This window comes from Bos javanicus, chromosome 5 (assembly GCF_032452875.1).
Source record: "Bos javanicus breed banteng chromosome 5, ARS-OSU_banteng_1.0, whole genome shotgun sequence".
In the NCBI taxonomy this organism is placed as follows: Eukaryota; Metazoa; Chordata; class Mammalia; order Artiodactyla; family Bovidae; genus Bos; species Bos javanicus.
Genome location: NC_083872.1, coordinates 86,140,529 through 86,164,179, shown reverse-complemented (window position 1 = coordinate 86,164,179; position 23,651 = coordinate 86,140,529). Strand labels below are relative to the sequence as shown.

At 40.4% G+C, this 23,651-nt stretch overlaps 1 protein-coding gene across 6 annotated transcripts in view; it reads right to left on the bottom strand.

The window, feature by feature from the left end:
- SOX5 (SRY-box transcription factor 5) overlaps positions 1–23,651 on the bottom strand; it is a 1,175,689-nt gene that overhangs the window by 982,373 nt on the left and 169,665 nt on the right. For all 6 annotated transcript variants that reach the window (XM_061417626.1, XM_061417628.1, XM_061417625.1 and 3 more), the window contains exon 2: positions 23,123–23,203. The gene's annotated coding sequence lies outside the window, so the exon portion shown is untranslated. The remainder of the gene's footprint in view (positions 1–23,122; positions 23,204–23,651) is intronic.

The window sequence follows — 23,651 nt, the reverse complement described above, 5'->3', positions numbered from 1 at the left end:
TCTACTACTGTGTCTCTAGTCAAAGCCAGGAGCACATCTAACTGAACTGCCAAAATTATTTCCCCAGTGACCCCTCTACTTCCATTTTTGTCCTTCTTCATCTACTCTCCACCCAACAGCCAAAGCAGACTTTCAAAAATGCACATCTGACCAAGTCACTGCCTCACTTACACCAGCTTCTCATCACATTTAGAATGAAATGTCCATTGACAGATGAATGGATAAAGATGTGGTACATAAAAGCAATGGAATATTCCTCAGCCGTAAAAAGTGACAGAACTGGGTCATTTGTAGAAATGTGGATAGACCTAAAGACTGTTGCGAAGTAAATCAGAAGGAGAAAAACAAATATCATATATTAATGCATATATGTGGAATCTAGAAAAATGGTACAGATGAACCTATTGGCAGGGCAGGAACAGTGATGCAGACACGGAGAATGGACACGTAGACTTGGTGGGAAGAGGAGAGTTAGACAAACTGGGACAGTAGCACCGACATAGCCTCACTATCCTGTGGAAAATAGATAGCTGGTGGGAAGCTGCTGTAAAGCACCGGGAGCTCAGCTCAGTGTTCTGTGATGACCTAGATGGGTGGAATGGCGGAGGAGGGGATATATGTATACCCATAGGTGATTCAGTTCACTGTACAGCAGAAAGTAACACAACACTGTAAAACAATTATCCTCCAATAAGAAAAATTCAAGTAACCTGCCCCCTGCCTTCCTCTCCAACTCCATCTCCCTAACATTCCCTCCCACGCTCACCATCCACCACCTGCTTAACTACATTAGGTTTTTTGCTGTTCCCAGAAATTAACAAGCTCAGTGTCTCTTCTGGGACCTTACTTTTGCCATCTCCTCTCCCTAAAGTCTCCCCACATGTCCTTACATGACTTCTCATCCCTCAGGTATCGTGTCATCTCCTCAGAGAACTCTGCCTGCTCTCTTTATCTACAATAACACTTTCAGTCTTACTCTCTACTCTACTGTATTTCCTTCATTCAGTTTATCACTGTCTTGAAGTATTGTACATTTATTTTGTTTATTTCTATCTCCACCTTTAGAATCTAAGTACTTTTGAAGCAGGGCTTTTTCTATCTTGTTCACCAATCCACAATCAGCTGCCTGTAATAATAACCAACACCTAGTGAGCCCCCAAAACACATTTTTTAAATAAATTGAATAAGAATCCCCAAGGAACAAATCTAATAATATAAATTCTGATCTTGGTAGAAACCAGGAGAAACACGCAGGGCTGAGAGCAGTTTTGGTAAATCTTCCCATCACACTATGCTACAAGATACCCACATGAGAGCACAGTCCTCGTTCACAAACTCCATCAATCAAGAGACCAACAGGTCTGGTCTGAAGCCGCCGATATCAGGGAACCGCAGCACACAAGAGCCTTCAATCTCCAATGTGGTCCATAAGTATTTTTTTCCCCTATCTCAGCCACCACTCTCCCAATTATAATAAATGAATAAAGTAGATTGAAGCTAAGGAAAAATAAAGCAAAATTAGAAGCTGGCAAAAAGCAAACCCATTGCCTGGGGCAGCCTGGGGCTGACGGATGATGACAGCTAGCAGACAAATCCTGTTCCCCATTCTAAATTCTGTCTACTAAACAAATTAGCAAGCTCATCAATATCTGCACGGCATTTACCTTCTGCGGCAACAGCTGCTGCAGAATCACGATGCTGACTTTTGGGGTTGTGGTCTGGCCGTTGGGATGCATTCATTGGCCAAGCAGGGTTGGAGATGACAGAAAGACAACCCAATATTATAGGAGACAGTGTGTCAAGGGCTTGGAGGATAAACAGCTTGAGAGTCCCCCTACTGAATCTACTACTTGCCCCTGCCCCTCCCCCAACAGCTAGATGTTTACATGATGAGATGTGAAAAGTTCATTCTTGTGCTAGTAATTAAATGTAAAACTTATAATAAAGACATTAAGTAATTAAAAAGAAACTTGTGACATCTATAATCTTGTATCTGGACAATGCTTTAAAACATGATTGTTTTCATGAAAACATGATCATTTTCATTCAGTGTAGAGATTATATTCTAAAATGGCAAAAATCTTCTCTTTTAAAAAAAAATATGACATTATACTGTCTTCTATTGTAGCATAAGAGAAACTTTGTGCCTCATCTTCAAAGAAGAAGCGATAAGACCAAACACAAGATATGCACACATGTTCAGTCTTGTCCGACTCAGCGACCCCATGTACTACAGTCCACGTGGATCCTCTGTTTATGGAATTTTCCAGGCAAGAATACTGGATTGGGCTGCCATGACCTCCTCCAGGGGATCTTGACCCAAGGACTGAGGCCACATCCCCTGCAACTCCTACACTGCAGGCAGATTCTCCACCTACTAAACCACCGGGGAAGCCCAAATGCAACATATACAATACAATAAATACATCTTACCCTAAAAGTTTCAAATGAAAACAGCAAAGGAGGAAAGAAAGGGCTTTTATGATTAATTTTACAGGCAATGTTTTCCATGCACTTACATGAAGTTAAGGATAGCAAAATATTCTTAAAAACATCCTGCACTGAGAAAACATAAAACTATGAGTGGCTTAGTTAATGATACACAATAGCATTTCAGAACTCAGACTCTGACCACCATTAATTCATTAGGGGAAAGGTAACTGGAAGAAATGGCACCCCACTCCAGTACTCTTGCCTGGAAAATCCCATGGATGGAGGAGCCTGGTGGGCTGCAGTCCATGGGGTCTCCAAGAGTCGGACACGACTGAGCGACTTCACTTTCACTTTTCACTTTCACGCATTGGAGAAGGAAATGGCAACCCACTCCAGTGTTCTTGCCTGGAGAATCCCAGGGACAGGGGAGCCCAGTGGGCTGCCATCTATGGGGTCTCACAGAGTCGGACACGACTGAAGTGACTTAGCAGCAGCAACTGGAAGAAAATGGAAGACAGCAGACTGCCTGAATCTATGCCCAAGCATTTTCTCATTAGAGTCCTGAAATTCTTCAAAGTGTGTTTTATCACTTACAACCAGGGAAACCCTGCAACTCTTCTGGCAAACCATACCCCTTCACACTAAGTGAAAAAAAAGGTAGAAACATCAGAGAAATGTCTGTCGAGAGAAGACAAGCCTGTTCTCACCTGAGAAAGAAAAAAAGAAGGTCATCAAGACTCTTCCTATAGCTGAGCGAACCCCAGACACAGGACAGAGAATGCCAGGTACATATCAGCTTCCCACTCACTGTTGCTAAACTCTACTGATTTCAGTAATCTGCACAGAGGCTGCCTCCCAAGCCTTATTTGTGTAGGCACCTCCCTCCTCCCATGTAACTCAGTCAGTAAAGAATCTGCCTACAATGCAGGAGACCTGGGTTCGATTCCTGGGTCAGGAAGATCCTCTGGAGAAGGAAATGGAAACTCACTCTAGTATTCTTGCCTTGAGAATCCTATGGACAGAGGAACCTGGTAGGTTCCCAGTCCATGGGGTTGCAAGAGTCAGACACAACTTAGCCACTAAACCACCACCTCCCTCCCCCAATGGCATTGCCATTCCCAGCCAACACCTGTTGACTGTCGAAACCAAACAGAAGAAGTGGCTACTACTGGGGAGAGATGTGAAGGTTCTTGACATTTGAAGAGATGAGCCCAGGGCAGGTGTGGTTATTCCTACCTCTCCTCTGCTCTCAGGCATTGGGTAGTGATGTTGTTTAATCACCAAGTCGTGTCCAAATCTTTGTGACCCCATGGTCTGTAGCCCACTAGGCTCCTCAGTTCAGTCACTCAATCACGTCTGACTCTTGCAACCCCATGAATCGCAGCATGCCAGGCCTCCCTGTCCATCGCCAATTCCCAGAGTTCACCCAAACTCATGTGTATTGAGTCGGTGATGCCATCCAGCTATCTCATCCTCTGTCGTCCCCTTCTCCTCCTGCCCCCAATCCCTACAAGCATCAGAGTCTTTTCCAATGAGTCAACTCTTTGCACGAGGTGGCCAAAGTACTGGAGTTTCAGCCTCAGCATCAGTCCTTCCAATAAACACCCAGGACTGGTTGGTCTCCTTTAGGATGGACTGGTTGGATCTCCTTGCAGTCCAAGGGACTCTCAAGAGTCTTCTCCAACACCACAGCTCAAAAGCATCAATTCTTCAGCGCTCAGCTTTCTTCACAGTCCAACTCTCACATCCATACACGACCACTGGAAAAACTATAGCCTTGACTAGACGGACCTGTGTTGACAAAGTGATTCCTCTGCTCTTTAATATGCTATCTAGGTTGGTCATAACTTTCCTTCCAAGAAGTAAGCGTCTTTTAATTTCATGGCTACAATCACCATCTGCAGTGATTTTGGAGCCCAAAATATAAAGTCAGCCACTCTTTCCACTGTTTCCCCATCTATTTCCCATGAAGTGATGGGACCGGATGCCATGATCTTGGTTTTCTGAATGTTGAGCTTCAAGCCAACTTTTTCACTCTCCTCTTTCATTTTCATCAAGAGGCTTTTTAGTTCCTCTTCACTTTCTGCCATAAGGGTGGTGTCATCTGAATATCTGAGGTTATTGATATTTCTCCCGGCAATCTTGATTCCAGCTTGTGCTTCTTCCAGCCCAGCGTTTCTCGTGATGTACTCTGCATGTAAGTTAAATAAGCAGGGTGACAATATACAGCCTTGACATACTCCTTTTCCTATTTGGAACCAGTCTGTTGTTTCATGTCCAGTTCTAACTGTTGCTTCCTGATCTGCATACAGGTTTCTCAAGAGGCAGGTCAGGTGGTCTGGTATCCCCATCTCTTTCAGAATTATCCACAGTTTATTGTGATCCAAACAGTCAAAGACTTTGGCATAGTCGATAAAGCAGAAATAGACGTTTTTTCTGGAACTCTCTTGCTTTTTCAATGATCCAGCGGATATTGGCTCTTTTGTCCGTGCCAATTTCTTTGGCAAAAGTGGGTTGCCATACCTATTTTATTAAGGCATTCACCAAGTTGTACAATTGGCATTTATACAAATGGCAATAACCCGATCAGACTTGAGAAAACATGTGTAAGTCTTTTGTGGACACGTCTGGAATAGTAAGTACCTGTAAGAGCTGATCAATGCCCATGAAGGTATGAGCAAGAGGGTGTCCTCTTGTTCACATTTCCCTGAAGTTAAAAATGACTATGTAAACACAGTAAATGTGCATTACGGCAAACAGCAAAAATAGTATTTTTATTTTTCCACCATCATGAATTCTTACTGGCTTTCTATAAAGTATTTTTTTCCAAATTACAACAGACATTTTCACTGGATAGTGGGCTTCCAGAGGTCAGAAACAATCTTTTCTCCTCTAAAATAAAGCTTGATGATCTTACGGATTCTCAGTAAAGGCTTGTTGATTAATGAGTATTCTACTAAGGCCAACTAGATACTGATGATCCTCCCACTTTTCTTCCCGTCACTCGCTGTACCTTTCCTTAAAATGAAACTTGTTTTTAAATGATCAGGCCCTTTCTTCTTCCATAAATAAGAGCTTTATCTAAAATGTACCACTACAGGGGTGGAGACTACATGGATATTCACTCAGGCACAGAGACTGGAGGATGAAAACAGATAACACAGAACTGGATTTTTTTTTTTGAGGGAGAGGGGTCCCACACTGAGTGGCATGTGGGATCTTAGATCCCCAACCAGGGATCAAACCCATAATTCCTGCATTGGAAGTGCAGTCTTCCAAGTGGAGAGTCAACCACTGGATCCCCAGGGAAGTTCCAATAACTGGAGGGTGTTTTTATTTTTAGAATTTTATTTTATTTTTTAACTTTATTTTACTTTATTTTTTAACTTTACAATATTGTATTGGTTTTTCCATTTTTAAAAAAAAGAGCTACTACCATCTTGTCAGCAGCCTCAGGTCTTTGGAACCCAGAAGCCACAAGTCAGTATCTGGTATCAGTCTTCTAGCAGGCTTAATCAAGGGAAATTTTAAAATAGTCATTTTAGAGATGAGAGCATTAATGATGACTCAAAGGAAGTAGAAATGATCAGCAAAAAAAAAAAAAAATTCTTTCCCTTTTGCACTCTGACTTTTCTGTGTGATGTCAAGTGTATGAGCAAGTTCTCTGGGTCTTACTTTCCTTATCTGTGAAGCTGCTGGATAAACCACTGAACTTCATTAACTGTCAATAATCCTAATAGGATTAAAGTGAAATATTTCTACATTTTGTGACCCTTAAAAGCCCCAGAGGGTGCCTAGCATGTGAAATAACACTATAGCATCCTCTTTATGGAAATAAACTATCAATAATGTGTATTCAGAACTGCTACTCCCTCATTCCCTATTCTGGGGCGCTGGAAAGAAGTACCCTGTGTTATTTTGCGGACCCTGACAGGCTGGTACCTTGTCACACTCCTGCTTCTAATCTTCTAGAACTCGCAATCTGAAACACTCTTTCAAACAGGCATTTCCTGGGTACCACTAGCACTGACATCAAACCTTCAGTTCAAAGGTCACATCTCTCTCCCACTCCCCTGCCGTCTGTGTCTGGCCTGACCTCACCGAACGAAATGCCCTCTTTATCTCAAACAAGTATAGGCTGCTATGAGAAGGAGTCTAGAGAGGGAGATTATTGGTTGCAATTGTTTGAAAGATTCTAATAATTGCAAGCAAGGGATCCATCCTCTCGTGTCACATAAGTTGGAAAATGGGTCAGACATAATGCATTTGGTTAAGTGTCTAAACTGAAAAGGTGCTATTTTATTTTAAATGGCATAGTCTTTACAAAGGCTAAGGTTACTGGTGCAATGCTCTCTCATTTTAAAATGTATCAGGGACATGCCCTCTGAGGGTCAGGCTTTCATTTGCGGATGTTAATTCTCAGCTGCCTGCTTCTCGTCCTTCATTGTACCCTGTGTCTTAGCTGGGCACGCTCCTGACTCCCTGCGCTATCCAGACGGTCCATGTAAATAGTGTTTATGTTAAGGAAGTCATGTTCAGTGTGACTGGAGCACACAGAAACTGATGTTGTTGTCACTTTAGATTAAGCTCTTATTTTAGTACAGGAGGCAATTGGAGCAGGCAGCTGAGTGGCCGAATGAAATATTCAGCTCATTTCATTTAGAGCTGCCCGGTTTCCATTGTTCATGCTGGCAAGTCTGGTTAACCCTGTCGGTGCTGGCACATAGCAGCCCCCAACTCACTCACACACTCTCCAGCTAACACATTTTAGGTCATCCATCAACGCACCTAGAAGTAATCTAGTGCAATAGGTAGGCACAGTCACCCCTGGACGCATCGTGATGAACTCCTGTCCATTTGGGTGCCCCAAATGAATGCTTTCAAAGGGGGATGTATGTGCACAGAGTGTAAATTTCCAGTTACAACTGGGAAATGGGTGAGCACTGAGATGCTTAGGACACCAGGTTTTCTTTTTTTGAGTCAGCTAAACTGTTAAAATGAAATAATGTGTTTACCAAGAGAAGATGTTGGGTTTTAAGTCCTGGGAACATGTTAAGTACTGCCCTGAGACAAGGAGCTGTTGAAAACACAGGTAGACACCAGCATCATCCCTAAACCAAGGCCCTGCTGCTGCTGCTGCTAGGTCACTTCAGTCGTGTCCGACTCTGTGAGACCCCATAGACGGCAGCCCACCAGGCTCCCCCGTCCCTGAGATCTCCAGGCAAGAACACTGGAGTGGGTTGCCATTACCTTCTCCAATGCATGAAAGTGAAAAGTGAAAGTGAAGTCGCTCAGTCGTGTCTGACTCTTAGTGACCCCATGGACTGCAGCCTACCAGGCTCCTCTGCCCATGGGATTTTCCAGGCAAGAGTACTGGAGTGGGGTGCCATTGCCTTCTCCGAACCAATGCCCTAGCTACATAAATTATTGTTTGAAATGTACTATTTGGAAGGACTTGTGAATAGAGAGTCTTAATAACACTTTGCTACTTTCCTGGGAGTGCTGATTGTGTCCTGGCCATTTTTTAGAATTTAAGGCATCTGTTTAGAGACTCTCCCACCATTACAGAATAATTCAGCCCAACCAAAAAAATCAGCTTTTTTCTCCCTCTCCCCATCTCTCCTTCCCTCCCTCTCTCTCTTCCTGTCCTTACACATTCTCCTTCCTCCTCCTCCATCCTTCCTTTTCTGCACAACTTAAATCAGAAAAGGTGGTTGAGGGACATGATACAGTAAATATCATTTTCCTATATCAAGTCTCTGGTTAAGTTTTTCACCCATAAGAAAATGCTTTTAAAGTGAATGACCATCATTTCAAGATCCTGGGAGAATAGAAATTCTTCCTAGCTACAACTTACTGATATTACTTTATGTTCATATAAAGTACCAGTCATCAATGAACAGAAATAACTAATTGCTACTATGGAGTCTGACTCAACTCCAAAAACACAGTGAAGGATAAATACACACTAGGCTCTGTGCTGGGCTAACAGTCACTTTAAACTTCATGGTATCTAAATATTTGATAATTATTCTGTAGATCCAGGTTTTCTGGAGCCTGAAAGCTTATGTGATTTTAGAAAGAGAAAACAAATTGAAATGTTTAACATGAAAGTGAATATTCAGTTACAATGGAAAAATCCTAACAAATTAGTACTTGAAAACGCTGAGATGTATCACAAACATCACAAAATCTGGGGAGAAAACACATAATACTCATATTAATTAACTCCCTGACCGTATTTCTCTAATGCTTTTCTCTCCCACAGTTGTTAGCTGCATATTCTGATTGCCTCTTTGTAAATATTACTTTCTATAGAGAAAATGGAAAGATAATCCATTCTTTTATCTAGTGTGCTTACTTAAATTTTATCTTTAAATTCTTATTGAATTTTCTTTTACTTATTTACTTATTTGCTGAGAAGCATGTGGGATCTCAGTCCCCTGACCAGGATCAAACCTGCACCCCTTGTATTGGAAGCACAGAGTCTTAACCACTGTACCCCCAGGGTAGTCCTTTAAATTGTATTTTTAACTATTCATAATTGTGATTCAGAAAACATGCAACCACATAATGCAAGATGCTTGCTGCCTATATTACTGCTATAAGTTTGTACCCTAAAAACGCAGATATTTGAGAAATTCTACTTATGCAATATTCATCAAAAAAGAAAAATTACACAGTGCATTAACAATACTATGAACTGCATTAGTCATTAAATTCCTAACAGGAGAGAACTTCTATTGTGACTAAGCATTGAAACAAACCAAAATCCAAACTGTTTATAACATTATACATCTAGTAACAAGAAAGGTTCTCCATAGGGTAGCTTCTGGCTCTGTACATTTCAAATCTAGTTACAGTAGATGTCAGGACTGTAGAACGTGTCCATAGGATAATACGGCCTCTGTTTCCTTACTTGTGTGTCACATGGCTCCAGCAAATTGGCAAAGTGGAACATCATCAATAATGTCACTATACATGGAAGAGTAACATAACTATGTCCCATTTAATTCAAAATCACTGTATCACCAGCTTGATACCCCTTTGGTAGACCCCCACTACCACCACCTTGGAGAAGGAAATGGCAACCCACTCCAGGATTCTTGCCTAGAGAATTCCATGGACAGATTAGCCTGGCAGGCTACAGTCTATGGGGTTGCAAAGAATTGGACACGACTGAGTGACTAACACCACCACCAAAATAAAGCCGTTATCTCTCCAATGCCTTCACAAAACAGAAAAGGAATGGGGGGAGGTTAAAGTGAAGGCACTGGTCATAAACGATTGCAGTGAAAATAGCTTAGATTGCAAATTTTACAAAATATATGGTTCTTTGAATACATGGCCTATACAGCATCTCCAAGCCTGGGAAAGAACTCACAGGAATGAAGGGCCCTGAAGCTTAGTTTTCCCTCTAGTGAAATAATTTAGTTCTTTTCTGATTGAACAAATTTTTAAAATAATAAATATCAGATATTTGTCAATAATTGTAATTATAAGTATCTATTAAAGGAATCTTATTTTAAGACATAGAGTCCAATTGGTAATTAACAATAATTGAATTCAAAAAAATACAAGAGAATGGTATTTGGAGAAAATTTTGTTTTTGGAATTATAAAACTGTTAGTACCAATTTTCTAAAAAAACAAAGACCTTCTGCGTCTAAAGTATAAACAAAATGTGGCATTAAACAAAAAAAATTTTTTTAATTGCCACATATTTCAGCTGCTAAAAAACAAGATAGCTGTTGAGAAGAGCATGCTGAGTTAGCCACTGGCAGGAAAACTGAGGAAATGCACATTTGGAACTCTGTTTTCCAAAAAGCCTATGGAATTAAATAAGAGAAGAAAGCAATTCCAAAATTTAATTTTGATAGAATTTTCTCCTCTGCTGACTCTCAGAAACGTACAAATTGCAATCTTATAACACATTATCTCTAAAAACTGCAAATACCTTATGTGTGTTATATAAACAGTTACAGCATATTTTTCCATTAAACAAAATACTAAATCAAAACATTCTATGTACTCATAATATTAAAAAAGGTTTCTATATTTTTAATATAAGGTTTTCATAGTGAGTTCATTCATTTGAATTATCTTTGAATATGCATTAGAAAGATACTAATTCTGCACACTCACATTGACTAAAAAGATAAAACATAAACTTGGAGTCCAATGATCAATTCTTAAATCCAATGCATAACTCAGCATGTTCATTAAAGCAACTAAACTTAACTAAAGTTTTCACAGACTCCTCAAACTATTCATTAAGAGTTTAAGGGAAAATTGATCTTAGATTTAGGAACCAAATTCCATTTGAAACTTTTGAGATGGATGCCCCAATCTTTAAAGTGGGTGAAATGATCGGCTTGTTAGCTTTTCAAACTTCCATGCCTTTCTAGTTTTCTTTTCTTCCTTCCTCCTCCTCTATTTTCTTGAAACCATAGGAACTGGGTGGCCCTGCCACAAAATTCTTAGCAAATTAAATCTGAATTAAAAAAATATATATTTCAAGACATCAAGTTTTTGAGGGAGGGTAGAAGAAGAATTAAGACGTTTTTAGAAAGTTGCTGAAGAATAGCAAAGCTAAAACCAAAGCACAAACTCTCAACAGTTAGAAGAAGCAGAACTTACTGAACAGAACCAACTATATTCAACTCAAAGTCAACAACAGGGAACATTCAAAGTCATTCAATACATATACCAACAGACCAAATTCTTAGCACATGAAATGTGAATTGTAAAAAAAAAATATTTCAAGACAGGAAGTTTTAAGGGAGGGTAGAAGAAGAATTAAGGCATTTTTAGAAAGTTGCTGAACAATAGCAAAGCTAAAACCAAAGCACAAACTCTCAAAGGTTAGAAGAAGCAGATGTTAATGAACAGTACAAATTATAGTCAACTCAAAGTCAACAACAGGGAACACTCAAAGTCATTCCAATACATATACCAACAGACCAAATTTGTACCTGCCAAGTCTAGTTTCCTTTTCACTTCTCTGGTATCTTAATCTAAACAGACAAAATGCTTCATTGCAATAGTATGGCTACCCAGATATATCCTAACTTCCATTTGCTATAAAGAAAAAAACAGCCAACCCATTCACATGTAACACACACACACACACACACACACACACACACACACACACACACACACACGTGCGTGCATTTTGATGAGTTTTTCTAAGTTGTAAATTTCCAGAGGTTCAAATAACATATGCAACAGACATGAAACTTATTATCAGACAAAATATTTTAACAAAGCCTAAAGACTCTGATGCTGGGAGGGATTGGGGGCAGGAGGAAAAGGGGACGACAGAGGATGAGATGGCTGGATGGCATCACCGACTCGACGGACGTGAGTTTGAGTGAACTCCGGGAGTTGGTGATGGACAGGGAGGCCTGGCGTGCTGTGATTCATGAGGTCGCAAAGAGTCAGACATGACTGAGCGACTGAACTGAACTGAAAAATGACACAAATGTCATTGTCTAAACCAGGAGTATGGCCTGTGATCCAAATTAAGCTCACTAACTTTGAAATAAGAATGGTTTAATGAAAGAACATTTATAATCAATTTGATGACAGAGAACATTACCACTAAACTGCGACTAGGTGCAATGTCTCTGCTCTCAAAAACAAATACAGTTTTTCTCATTATTATACTTCTATATTAAAAGTTTACTCAATCATTGTATTTTGAACTATGTCAATAAAATATTTTTGGAAAAAATTTTTCCTGCTCTTAAAGAGGTTACATAATATCCTCAATTTCACCTGCTAGCCTAAAAATCTAGAATATTTACTATCTGGTCCTTATAAGAAAAGGCTTGCAGATACTTAGTCTATCTAAAACAATCTAATCTACAAAATTGTTTTAGCCTCATCTATTCCAGCTCTTATAACATGGGTATGTATGCATGCATTTAGAGTGCATAGTATCAGTTCAGTTCAGTTCAGTCGCTCAGTTGCGTCCGACTCTTTGTGGCCCCATGAATCGCAGCACGTATTATAACTACTCTCATAAAAGACTTACAACTATCTCCTGTGTGTGTGCTTAGTTGCTCAGTCCCATCCCACTCTTTGTGACCCTTTGGACTATGGCCTGCTAGGCTACTCTAAGCATGGGTATTTTTAGGCGAGAATACTGGAATGGGTTGGCATTTTCTCCTCGATGGGATCTTCCTGACCCTCCCAACTACCTCCTAATGCTCCCTAAATCATTACCAGGAAAAGACCACAATAACTACCCCTGAAAAGTAGACTTCTATGGAGAGTTCACAATTACAGATCACATTTATCTCATCTTCATAGTAAAATGAAAAAGAAGCACTGATTTTACCCTATAATTTAGTTTCAAAAAAAATAAAATTATAATGTCCAATGTTAGTGGAAGTGAAGACCAAAAAATTCATTTCTATATCAGCTATAGCAGTGTTGGATGGCACAGTCTATCTGGAAAGTCTATCTAGTAACAGATAACAAAATGCATTAAAATACTTACACAATTTGATATGGTAAATAAACTTTTGTGAATTCAAAAATATGAAAACATACATAAAGATGTTCAATAAACCATTACTTGCAACTGTGACATGATGTTACCATTTTTTTTCTTATCAATACCCCGACTATCCATCAAGTTATAGCAGGGAGAAATCTTGGCCCTATTCTTTCCTGCACACTAGGAGCCGATAATTTCCCCCCCTTAGTCTTCCACATCTTTTCTACTTCATCTCTACAGCTACTATGTTGGTTTAAGAACTCGCTATCCTCTTCTGGATTCCTGCAGTATCATCTTGGGACTAGATCTGGAAAATGAGATCTAAGCTTATACAATTTGGGGACCCTTTAAAGAAAAAGAAGGTAAATCTGTAAATGCAAAAGGTGTGTCACCAATGCTTCTATGAGAGAGGTTTAACAGAGGGGTAGTAATATAGAAATAGAAGTGATCGTAATCAGCTGGAGCTAAAAGCTCATACTTTTGGCAAATTTTATGAAAACACAGGACCACAAGAATACATTTTGGAGTCTCCACCAAAACTGCTAGAGGTCCTTGCAAGCCAGGTGGGGTTTTTTTTCTTTTTTTTTTTTTTAAGCTTTTTGGTATATCTGACCCCTTACCAAACACTTAGTTCTTGAAGCTTGCAATTTCTAAGCCACCCATCCCATCATATTGCTGATAATCAATTTTTCTAAAATGCAATTCTAAACATATTCCTGCCCCATTTGTAAACCCTTCTTGCCAAAAGGATAATTAGTACAAAGCACTCCATGATATCACCTCCACCTACTTCTCCAACTTCATTTTCTAGACATGCTGCATTATTTACGGTTCCTTATGATGGTATTTCAGTCATACCATACCTTAGCAAATGTTCCTGCCTCTAACTGTAATGTATTTTCTTCTCTTTTCTGGCTAAAAGATTTCTTCTGTTAAAATTCTTTACAAATCTGAAACTAGAGTTGAAAGCAATTTCTCTGGCCCATTCTCCTCCAGCTTTGTACTTAGCACACATTACAAGGACTTATCATGGTCTGTTTTCCCTAATAAATTACAGTCTCCTTCAAGGTGGAACCCTTGGCCTAGCCATCTTTATTTCCCAAGTGCCTGCATTAAGCACTCAGTAATCCTCAGCTGAACAAATGAATAGAAAAGGAAGAGAAGCAAATATACTAAAAGGTTACTATTATTCATTGTGGTTATTGGTATTGTTAGTAATTTTTTACCCTCATTTTAAAACATTTTTGCTATTTGGCTATATTTGTTTAAAATAAAATAAATAAATAAAATATAAATATAAAATAAAATTTTTATTAGAGGTTTCTTCTGATTTTCATTAGATCTAGTATCTAATTCTCTTAATTCTTTGCACACCTGTGCCAGGCTTATTTAGAGGGCCAACAGTCTACCTTACTTGAAATAATGTTTAGATTCCTATAAACAATTAGCTAAATAAGTATCATTAGTGCAGCTTCATTAAAGCATATTTTTCTTAAATATTTCTCAGTACACATATTTCTCAGTAAGTGAGCATCTATTAGAGTTTTGGCAAGAAAAATCTTAAAATGGACTTATTTCCATAGGTATATATTTCAAGCACTAACGGAAAGGAATAATAAAAATGTTTTGCCATCTGGAATAAAACAGCTCTAAATACTATAAGACTCAAATTATGTTCATATTCATGAAGACACATTTCCGAATCACTATTATAATTCCTATCTTCCACATAAGATGCACTAAAGAATTGTTTTTATAAGGAAAATATCCAAAACAATCTGATAATTTTCCTAAATATAACCCTCATTGAAGTTGAATATATTTTAGTAAAGCTATCATTATCATTATCCAGCAAATGCCTGCAGGAACTTCAGAGCAAACATTTTATTCATTTTCTTTTGCATGATCTAAATATGTTGCTTTATTACACACTGTTTAACTATGCTCTACATGAAACAGACCACGTACACGTGGCATATGTAGATACGAATACAGGTCAAGAACACAAACTGCAAACCACAGGTCACAGGAATAACATCACCAAACTCACACTGACACCCTTTTAGTAGTTCCAGATCCAGGTGAATTCTTCACAATCTATACCTCTAGTTCAAGTACAAATTCATTTTCTAATCCAGAGTATTACAGTTTTAGATTGAACCTCTTCACAAACCTGTTCCTTTGTGTAAGGTATAAAGTGTAAAGTTACTCCTTTGTGTAAGCTGTAAGGTTATTACAAGTTCATGAGATAGTTTGACCTATGTCTTAGTCTGAGCTCCTTCTTTGGGTGGATCCATGCCCAAGCCGATCTGATGGGTTGTTTAAAGGAAAACTAGCATTCTCCTCTTTGCAGAGGACTGCGTGCAAAAGTTGCCTGAGATGAACTGTGGTACAGCAGAAAGAACTCAGCTAGAGAGTCACAATGTCATGGCGTGGAATCTCCACAATGGCATTTCAAGGGCTGTGTGACTTTCAAGTTATTGAACCTCTTTGAACCCTAGTGTTATGGGCTGAATGGTGTCCCCCTCCACTCCAAATTCACATGATAAAGTCCTAACTCCAGGTATCTCAGTCTGACATTTGTTTGCCCTTTTTTTTTTCTTTTTCTTTTTTAAACACTATTATTTTTCTCATTAACAGACTTTATTTCTGTCTTAGGTTTATGAAAAAATTGAAAAAAAACATAAAAAGTTCTCAAATACTCCCTTCTCCCCACCCTCAGTTTACACTGTTATTAACATCTTACACTGGTATGATACTTTTTTTTTTTTTCACAGTTGATGAACCAATACTGAAATGATTATTAACTAAAGTCCATTGTTTACATTTGAGTTCTTTTTTTGTGTTGCACGCCTCTATGTACTTTGACAAATACAGAATGGCATGTCTCCACCATTATAGTATTATGTTCAATTCAGTTCAACCGCTCAGAAGCCCCATGGCACCCACTATAGTACCCTTGCTTGGTACATCCCATGGACAGAAGAGCCTGGTGTGCTACAGTCCATGGGGTCATAAGAGTTGGGCACAATTTACTGACTAAATTACTTATTTGTACTTCTCTGGTGGCTCAGCTGGTAAAGAATCCACCTGCAATGCAAGAGACCTGGATTTGATCCCTGGGTTAGGAAGATCCTATATAGGATTAGGGCCCAGACTAATGACCTCATCTTTGCATAACTAATTATATATGCAATGACCTACTTTTAAATGTCCCAGTGATACTAATTCTATACTAACTGATCCACAAAACAGAATCATAGGGAACACTTCCAAACTCATTCTATGATGCTAGCATTCAGTTCAGTTCAGTTCAGTGGCTCAGTCGTGTCCGACTCTTTGCGACCCCATGAATCGCAGCACGCCAGGCCTCCCTATCCATCACCAACTCCCAGAGTTCACTCAGACTCACGTCCATCGAGTCAGGGATGCCATCCAGCCATCTCATCCTCTGTCTTCCCCTTCTCCTCCTGCCCCAATCCCTCCCAGCATCACAGTCTTTTCCAATGAGTCAACTCTTCGCAAGAGGTGGCCAAAGTACTGGAGTTTCAGCTTTAGCATCATTCCTTCCAAAGAAATCCCAGGGCTGATCTCCTTCAGAATGGACTGGTTGGATCTCCTTGCAGTCCAAGGGACTCTCAAGAGTCTTCTCCAACACCACAGTTCAAAAGCATCAATTCTTTGGCGCTCAGCCTTCTTCACAGTCCAACTCTCACATCCATACATGAACACTGGAAAAACCATAGCCTTGACTAGACGAACCTTTGTTGGCAAAGTAATGTCTCTGCTTTTGAATACGCTATCTAGGTTGGTCATAACTTTCCTTCCAAGGAGTAAGCGTCTTTTAATTTCATGGATGCAGTCACCATCTGCAGTGATTTTGGAGTATCATGTATGATATGATAAAGCTTAACTGCCATAAAAACCCCGTGTTCCATGTATTCATTCTTCCCTTTGTTTCTCCTTTCTCTACCTCTGTAGTTTAGGTAATATAAATGATCCTGTGTTTTTAATTTCAAATTCCATTTGTTCATGTGGTATATGGGAAATCGATTTACTTTTGTATATTAGTCTAATGTAGAAGCAAGACTTATCCAGGAGTCTTTTTATAAATTATTTTGAATTTTCTACATAGACAATTATGTAGCCTGTCAACAGTTTCATTTTTCTCTTTCCCTATCCAAGAAGTGAAGTCGCTCAGTCGCGTCAAACTCTTTGCGACTCCATGGCCTATACAGTCCATGGAATTCTCCAGGCCAGAATATTGGAGTGGGCAGCCTTTCCCTTCTCCAGGGGATCTTCCCAACCCAGGGATCAAACTAGGTTTCCCACATTGCAGGCGGATTCTTTACCAGCTGAGCCACAAGGGAAGCCCCTTCCCCATCTGTGTGTATACATACATATTTTTTCTTCTCTTAATATATTAGCTAGGAATTTCCAGTATGATGTTGAATAGGAGTGGTGAGAGGAGACATCACTGTCATATCCCAGAGTGACAGGAGAAGGAATCTAGTTTCTCATCATGGTGTATGCTTTTAACTGTAGGTTTCTCTATTCCTAGATGCTTGAAAGTTTATCATGAATGCATGTTGGATTATGTGATAATGCTTTTCTTATCTATTGTTATAATAATATGATTCTTCTTCTTTCAGTTCAGTTCAGTCATTCAGTCGTGTCTAACTCTTTGTGACCCCATGAACCACAGCACGGCAGGCCTCCCTATCCATCACCAACTGCCAGAGTCTACTCAAACCCATGTCCATTGAGTTGGTGATGCCATCCAACCATCTTGTCCTCTGTCGTCCCCTTCTCCTCCTGCCCTCAATCTTTCACAGCATCAGCGTCTTTTCAAATGAGTCAGCTCTTCGCATCAGGTGACCAAAGGACTGGAGTTTCAGCTTCAACATCAGTCCTTCAATGAACACCCAGGACTGATCTCCTTTAGGATGGACTGGTTGGATCTCCTTGCAGTCCAAGGGACTCTCAAGAATCTTCTCCCAGACCACAATTTAAAAGCATCAATTCTTCTGCACTCAGCTTTCTTTATAGTCCAACTCTCACATCCATACATGATTAGATTTTTTTTCTTTAGCTATTAATATGATAGACTATAGCAATTGATTTTTGAATGATGAATGAGAGTTGCATATTTGGGATAAATCCTGTTTGATCATGGTGCATATTTTTTGTATACAATACTGGATTCAACTGCTAGATATTTTGCCTACTTTTGATATTAGGCTAATTCTTTGCCAACAAAGGTCTGTCTAGTCAAGGCTATGGTTTTTCCAGTGTTCATGTATGGATGTGAGTGTTGGACTGTGAAGAAAGCTAGCTTCTCCAGGGGATATTCCCTACCCAGGGAATGAACCTAGGTCTCCTGCATTGCAGGCAAATTCTTTACCAACTGAGCCACCAGGGAAACCCAATCCTATATAACTGGTTTTATACAGCTAAACTAAACTACAACAGCTAGCTTCCTCAAATGTTAAATCCTTACTATAAAGGATGCAGTGCCATTATGTGGATTTAAACCCACAACACACATATTCAAAAAAGGGTAGGCAATATTTTTTATCACACAGGATGTAACATTTGAGGTATTTCATTTCCTTGAATCTTACTTCTTTCTCCATTCAGTCAGACAAGTTGCTAAATTATTGGCAAGAACTGGGAGATTAGGATTGACATACACACACACACACACACACACACATACACACACACATACATACACACACACTACTATCTATTTCACACAATGTATAAAATAGAAAACTAATGAGAACCTACTGTAGAGCAATAAAACTCTACTCACTGCTCTATCTTGATCTAAATGAGAAGGATATCTGAAAAGGAGGGGATATATATATATATATACAGCTGATTTACTTTGCTGTACAGCAGAAACTAACACAGCATTGTAAAGCAACTATATTCTAATAAAAATTTTTTTTAAAAAAAAGAAAAGAAAATCGTTGGCAGAGGAGGGAAGCATGGGGGATATAGGGGTGTCAATTACTGAATTTTGAGTTTCAAAAGTCTAAGACTGTCTGAGAAATTAGAATGACTCTCATGCATTGAAAATAGACTTAAAAGAGATCCTCCTATTTACTGAGGTAAAATCATATTTAGATACTTTTGAGTGGAAGATAAGGTAGTCAAGCCATGTACAGATATTAGTGAATCTCAAAGCAAGCTGCCACTGGGGTGGCTAAACCTTTATCCCTCCCCCAACCACTCTCACTCTTCCTGCTGCTGCCTAGTCGCTTCAGTTGTGTCTGATTCTGTGGGACCATACAGACTACAGCCCACCAGGCTCCTCCATCCATGGGATTCTCTAGGCAAGAGTACTAGAGTGGCTTGCATGTCCTCCTGCAGGGGATCTTCATGACCCAGTGATCGAACCTGGGTCTTCTGCATTGCAGGTAGAGTCTTTACCACTGAGCCACCAGGGAAGCCTCTAACTCTTCCTCAGATCAGATCAGATCACTCACTCAGTCATGTCCGACTCTTTGTGACCCTATGAATCGCAGCACGCCAGGCCTCCCTGTCCATCACCAACTCCCAGAGTTCACTCAGACTCATGTCCATCGAGTCGGTGATGCCATCCAGCCATCTCATCCTCTGTCGTCCCCTTCTCCTCCTGCCCCCAATCCCTCCCAGCATCAGAGTCTTTTCCAATGAGTCAACTCTTGGCATGAGGTGGCCAAAGCACTGGAGTTTCAGCTTTAGCATCATTCCTTCCAAAGAAATCCCAGGGCTGATCTCCTTCAGAATGGACTGGTTGGATCTCCTTGCAGTCCAAGGGACTCTCAAGAGTCTTCTCCAACACCACAGTTCAAAAGCATCAATTCTTCAGCGCTAGCTTTCTTCACAGTCCAACACTCACATCCATACATGAACACTGGAAAAACCATAGCCTTGACTAGACGAACCTTTGTTGGCAAAGTAATGTCTCTGCTTTTGAATATGCTGTCTCGGTTGATCATAACTTTCCTTCCAAGGAGTAAGCATCTTTTAATTTCATGGATGCAGTCACCATCTGTAGTGATTTTGGAGCCCAAAAAAATAAAGTCTGACACTGTTTCCACTGTTTCCCCATCTATTTCCCATGAAGTGATGGGACCAGATGCCATGATCTTCGTTTCCTGAATGTTGAGCTTTAAGCCAACTTTTCACTCTCCACTTTCACCTTCATCAAGATGCTTTTTAGTTCCTCTTCACTTTCTGCCATAAGGGTGGTGTCATCTGCATATCTGAGGTTATTGATATTTCTCCCGGCAATCTTGATTCCAGCTTGTGTTTCTTCCAGTCCAGCGTTTCTCATGATGTACTCTGCATATAAGTTAAATAAACAGGGTGACAATATACAGCCTTGACGAACTCCTTTTCCTATTTGGAACCAGTCTGTTGTTCCATGTCCAGTTCTAACTGTTGCTTCCTGACCTGCATACAAATTTCTCAAGAGGCAGATCAGGTGGTCTGGTATTCCCATCTCTTGAAGAATTGTCCAAAGTTTATTGTGATCCACATAGTCAAAGGCTTTGGCATAGTCAATAAAGCAGAAATAGATGTTTTTCTGGAACTCTCTTGCTTTTTCTGTGATCCAGCGGATGTTGGCAATTTGATCTCTGGTTCCTCTGCCTTTTCTAAAACCCGCTTGAACATCAGGAAGTTCATGGTTCACATATTGCTGAAGCCTGGCTTAGAGAATTTTAAGCATTACCTTACTAGCGTGTGAGATGAGTGCAATTGTGCGGTAGTTTGAGCATTCTTTGGCATTGCCTTTCTTTGATTTTGGAATGAAAACTGACCTTTTCCAGTCCTGTGGCCACTGCTGAGTTTTCCAAATTTTCTGGCATATTGAGAACAGCACTTTCACAGCATCATATTTCAGGACCTGGAACAGCTCAACTAGAATTCCATCACCTCCACTAGCTTTGTTCGTACTGATGCTTTCTAAGGCCCACTTGACTTCACATTCCAGGATGTCTGGCTCTAGGTCAGTGATCACACCTAGTGGAGCTTAAATGATCAGATGTTAAACTAGGAGATTCAATTAAGGCACCTTCATTGAACAGGCATGAAATTCCAAAGAAAAGGGCTAGACCAAAACCAAAAATTTTTTTAAAGTCCTCAGAACTGGCTGCATGCGTAGTAAGTCATTTCAGTCATGTCCAACTCTTTGCAACCCTATGGACTGCTAGGCTCCTCTGTTCATGGGATTTCCCAGGCAAGAACACTGAAACGGGTTGCCACACCCTCCTCCAGGGGATCTTCTGAGATCTCTTTTGTCTCCTGCATCGGCAGGCAAGTTCTTTAACACTGGGAAGAACAGGTTGGATGGCTCTAAAACCCAACAAGACAACATAAAGGATCAAAAGAACAGAGTTGAGGAGAAGCATTATGGAATGGTTCTTGGATTGAGCTGCTGCCCTGTGACAAGCCCCACATCACTGAAGCAGGGGGGCTAGAAGGGGCTATTTTCTCTCTCAGGTCTTTAGGGAGGCCTCAAAAGAACAGTTTAGATAGCATGGATGTGCCCCCTGGAGCTTAGGAAACCTGACAGATTGCAGACTGGCTCCCACCTTGGGAATCTCGAGGACAAGGAGGAGGTAAGGAACGGCTCAGTAATTTGAGAAGTACCCTTCAGCCCTTGGAGGTTCACGAGATGTGTGTTTTCGTGATGCAGGTGTGAGCCGAGGGTGACAGAGCCAGCCTGAAGCCCAAGATGGCCGCCTGGAAGTATTCTTTATATACTCAACATGAGTTCATGTGGGCTGGACTAGCCGAAAACCAGGAGATGAGTAGGGAGTAGACAGCTACAGGAGAAGCCCTGTCCAAGCCAGGAGAGTTAAAGACAAATGGGCCAGCAGGGGAGCCACCAAAGTCCCCCCAAAGTAGCCAAATGACTCTCAGTTTTAAACATCTGCCAGGCCCTGAAAGCTGGAGACAGGTTAACATGGTACCTGTTCACATAAAAAACATCGCTAAGCCACTCATTTCCTTTTCTTTCCCTTGTTTCAATCCCTTAGGATTTAGCGATAGCAGCCAGCAAATGGGGGAGGAGGTGACAGATAGAGAAAGAAAACAGCACACCCTCTCCCTCTGCAAGAGCCCAATCCAAATATGGACCTCAGAGAGGGGATGAGAGATGATTTGATATTAAATGAACTTGCAAGCTACTATTATAGCCTGAGATCGGACCATTCTAATTTCTGAATGTAGACAATGTTTGTGATTTAAAATGTAGATAGAAATTTTTTAAATCTAAGAGTAATCTTACTAGGTATGGAGCCTACTTGAGGCCTAAATTTCATCCAAAGGCAAGAGAATATCCACTTCCCTTTTCCCAGTGCATTTTAAAGAAACAACAGGAAAAAAAATGTAAATTGTGTTTAGATTGATTTCCTAAGTTGTGCTGTTCAAAATATTTTAACAGGGTTGTTCAGTTGCTCAGTCATGTCCATCTCTTTGCAACTGCATGGACGGCAGCACGCCAGCCTTCCCTGTCCTTCACTATCTCTTAGAGTTTGCTCAAACTCATATCCACTGAGTCGATGATGCCATCCAACCATCTCATACTCTGTTGCCCCCCTTCTCCTCCTGCCCTCAATCTTTGCTAAATATGATGGTATAAAATAATGGCAGATGGAATGGATTTTCTTTCTTGGATGAGGTCTGGACCTTTGAAATGACTAAGTGATATATCGCAGGTGGACCTGACCAGGTCTGCCAAGGACTGCCTGGAGTAGCATGACCAGGAGCAATAGAACAAGGCCCAGGGGCTTCACAGTGTCATGCAAGGAGCACAGAGCTCTATGCCACCCCAGAGACTTTCTTCTGGTTCAGCAGCAGCACACCATCATGCATCCAGGGAGTATCTGGAAGAAGCCAAGAGAAGGAAAGGAAAAGATGCTCAAAGAAAGATCAAGGTGTGCCTCAGCAGTGGCTCATGAGTGCTGATGCAGGATAAGAGGACAACCATGACTCGTGGAGAGATGAGAGCATAGGAGCAGATATGTCACCCCTCACCTTCAAAATCTTACCTAGAATTAGGATGCAACCTCAGATTGCTTCCACGTGGCCAGACGAAGGGTTAATATATAATTTAGATCTAACTGTAGAAAATAAAACAAGTTACATTCCTTGCACACTCAGTTGTGTAGACACATACCTGCCACGCGTGGTGAAGCTTGTCCAACACTTCTAAAGATCCTCTTGAAGTGTGTCTTTACACCGTGGATGATTAAGAAGCCTACAAGAGAATCAGAGCTAAGTCACTTAGAGGCAGTTTCTTGGGGTGAGGAGGTTGACTCTTAATTTTTGCTGTGTGGGGAAATGCCAGTGGATGGTATTCAACTGAGCCTGACAGACTACACAACATCCACTACTACAGAACTCTTAAAATTCCATCTAGAACATTATAGAACCATCAGCAGAAGGAAAAAAATAGAATGAACCAGCTTGTTTCATCTGATTTTGAAAATCAAATGTTCCAAATCCCAGGAGAAAACATAGGAAAGGGGAGGAAATGGGGAACTTGAAGTTTCTATCCTAAAAACTCTGAAATTTTTAAAAGCATCAAGTCCATTTCTAATGAGAAAGTGAAAGTAGCTCAGTCGTGTCTGACTCTGAGACTCCATGGACTGTAGCCTGCCAGGCTCCTCTGTCCATCGAATTCTCCAAGGCACAATACTGGAGTA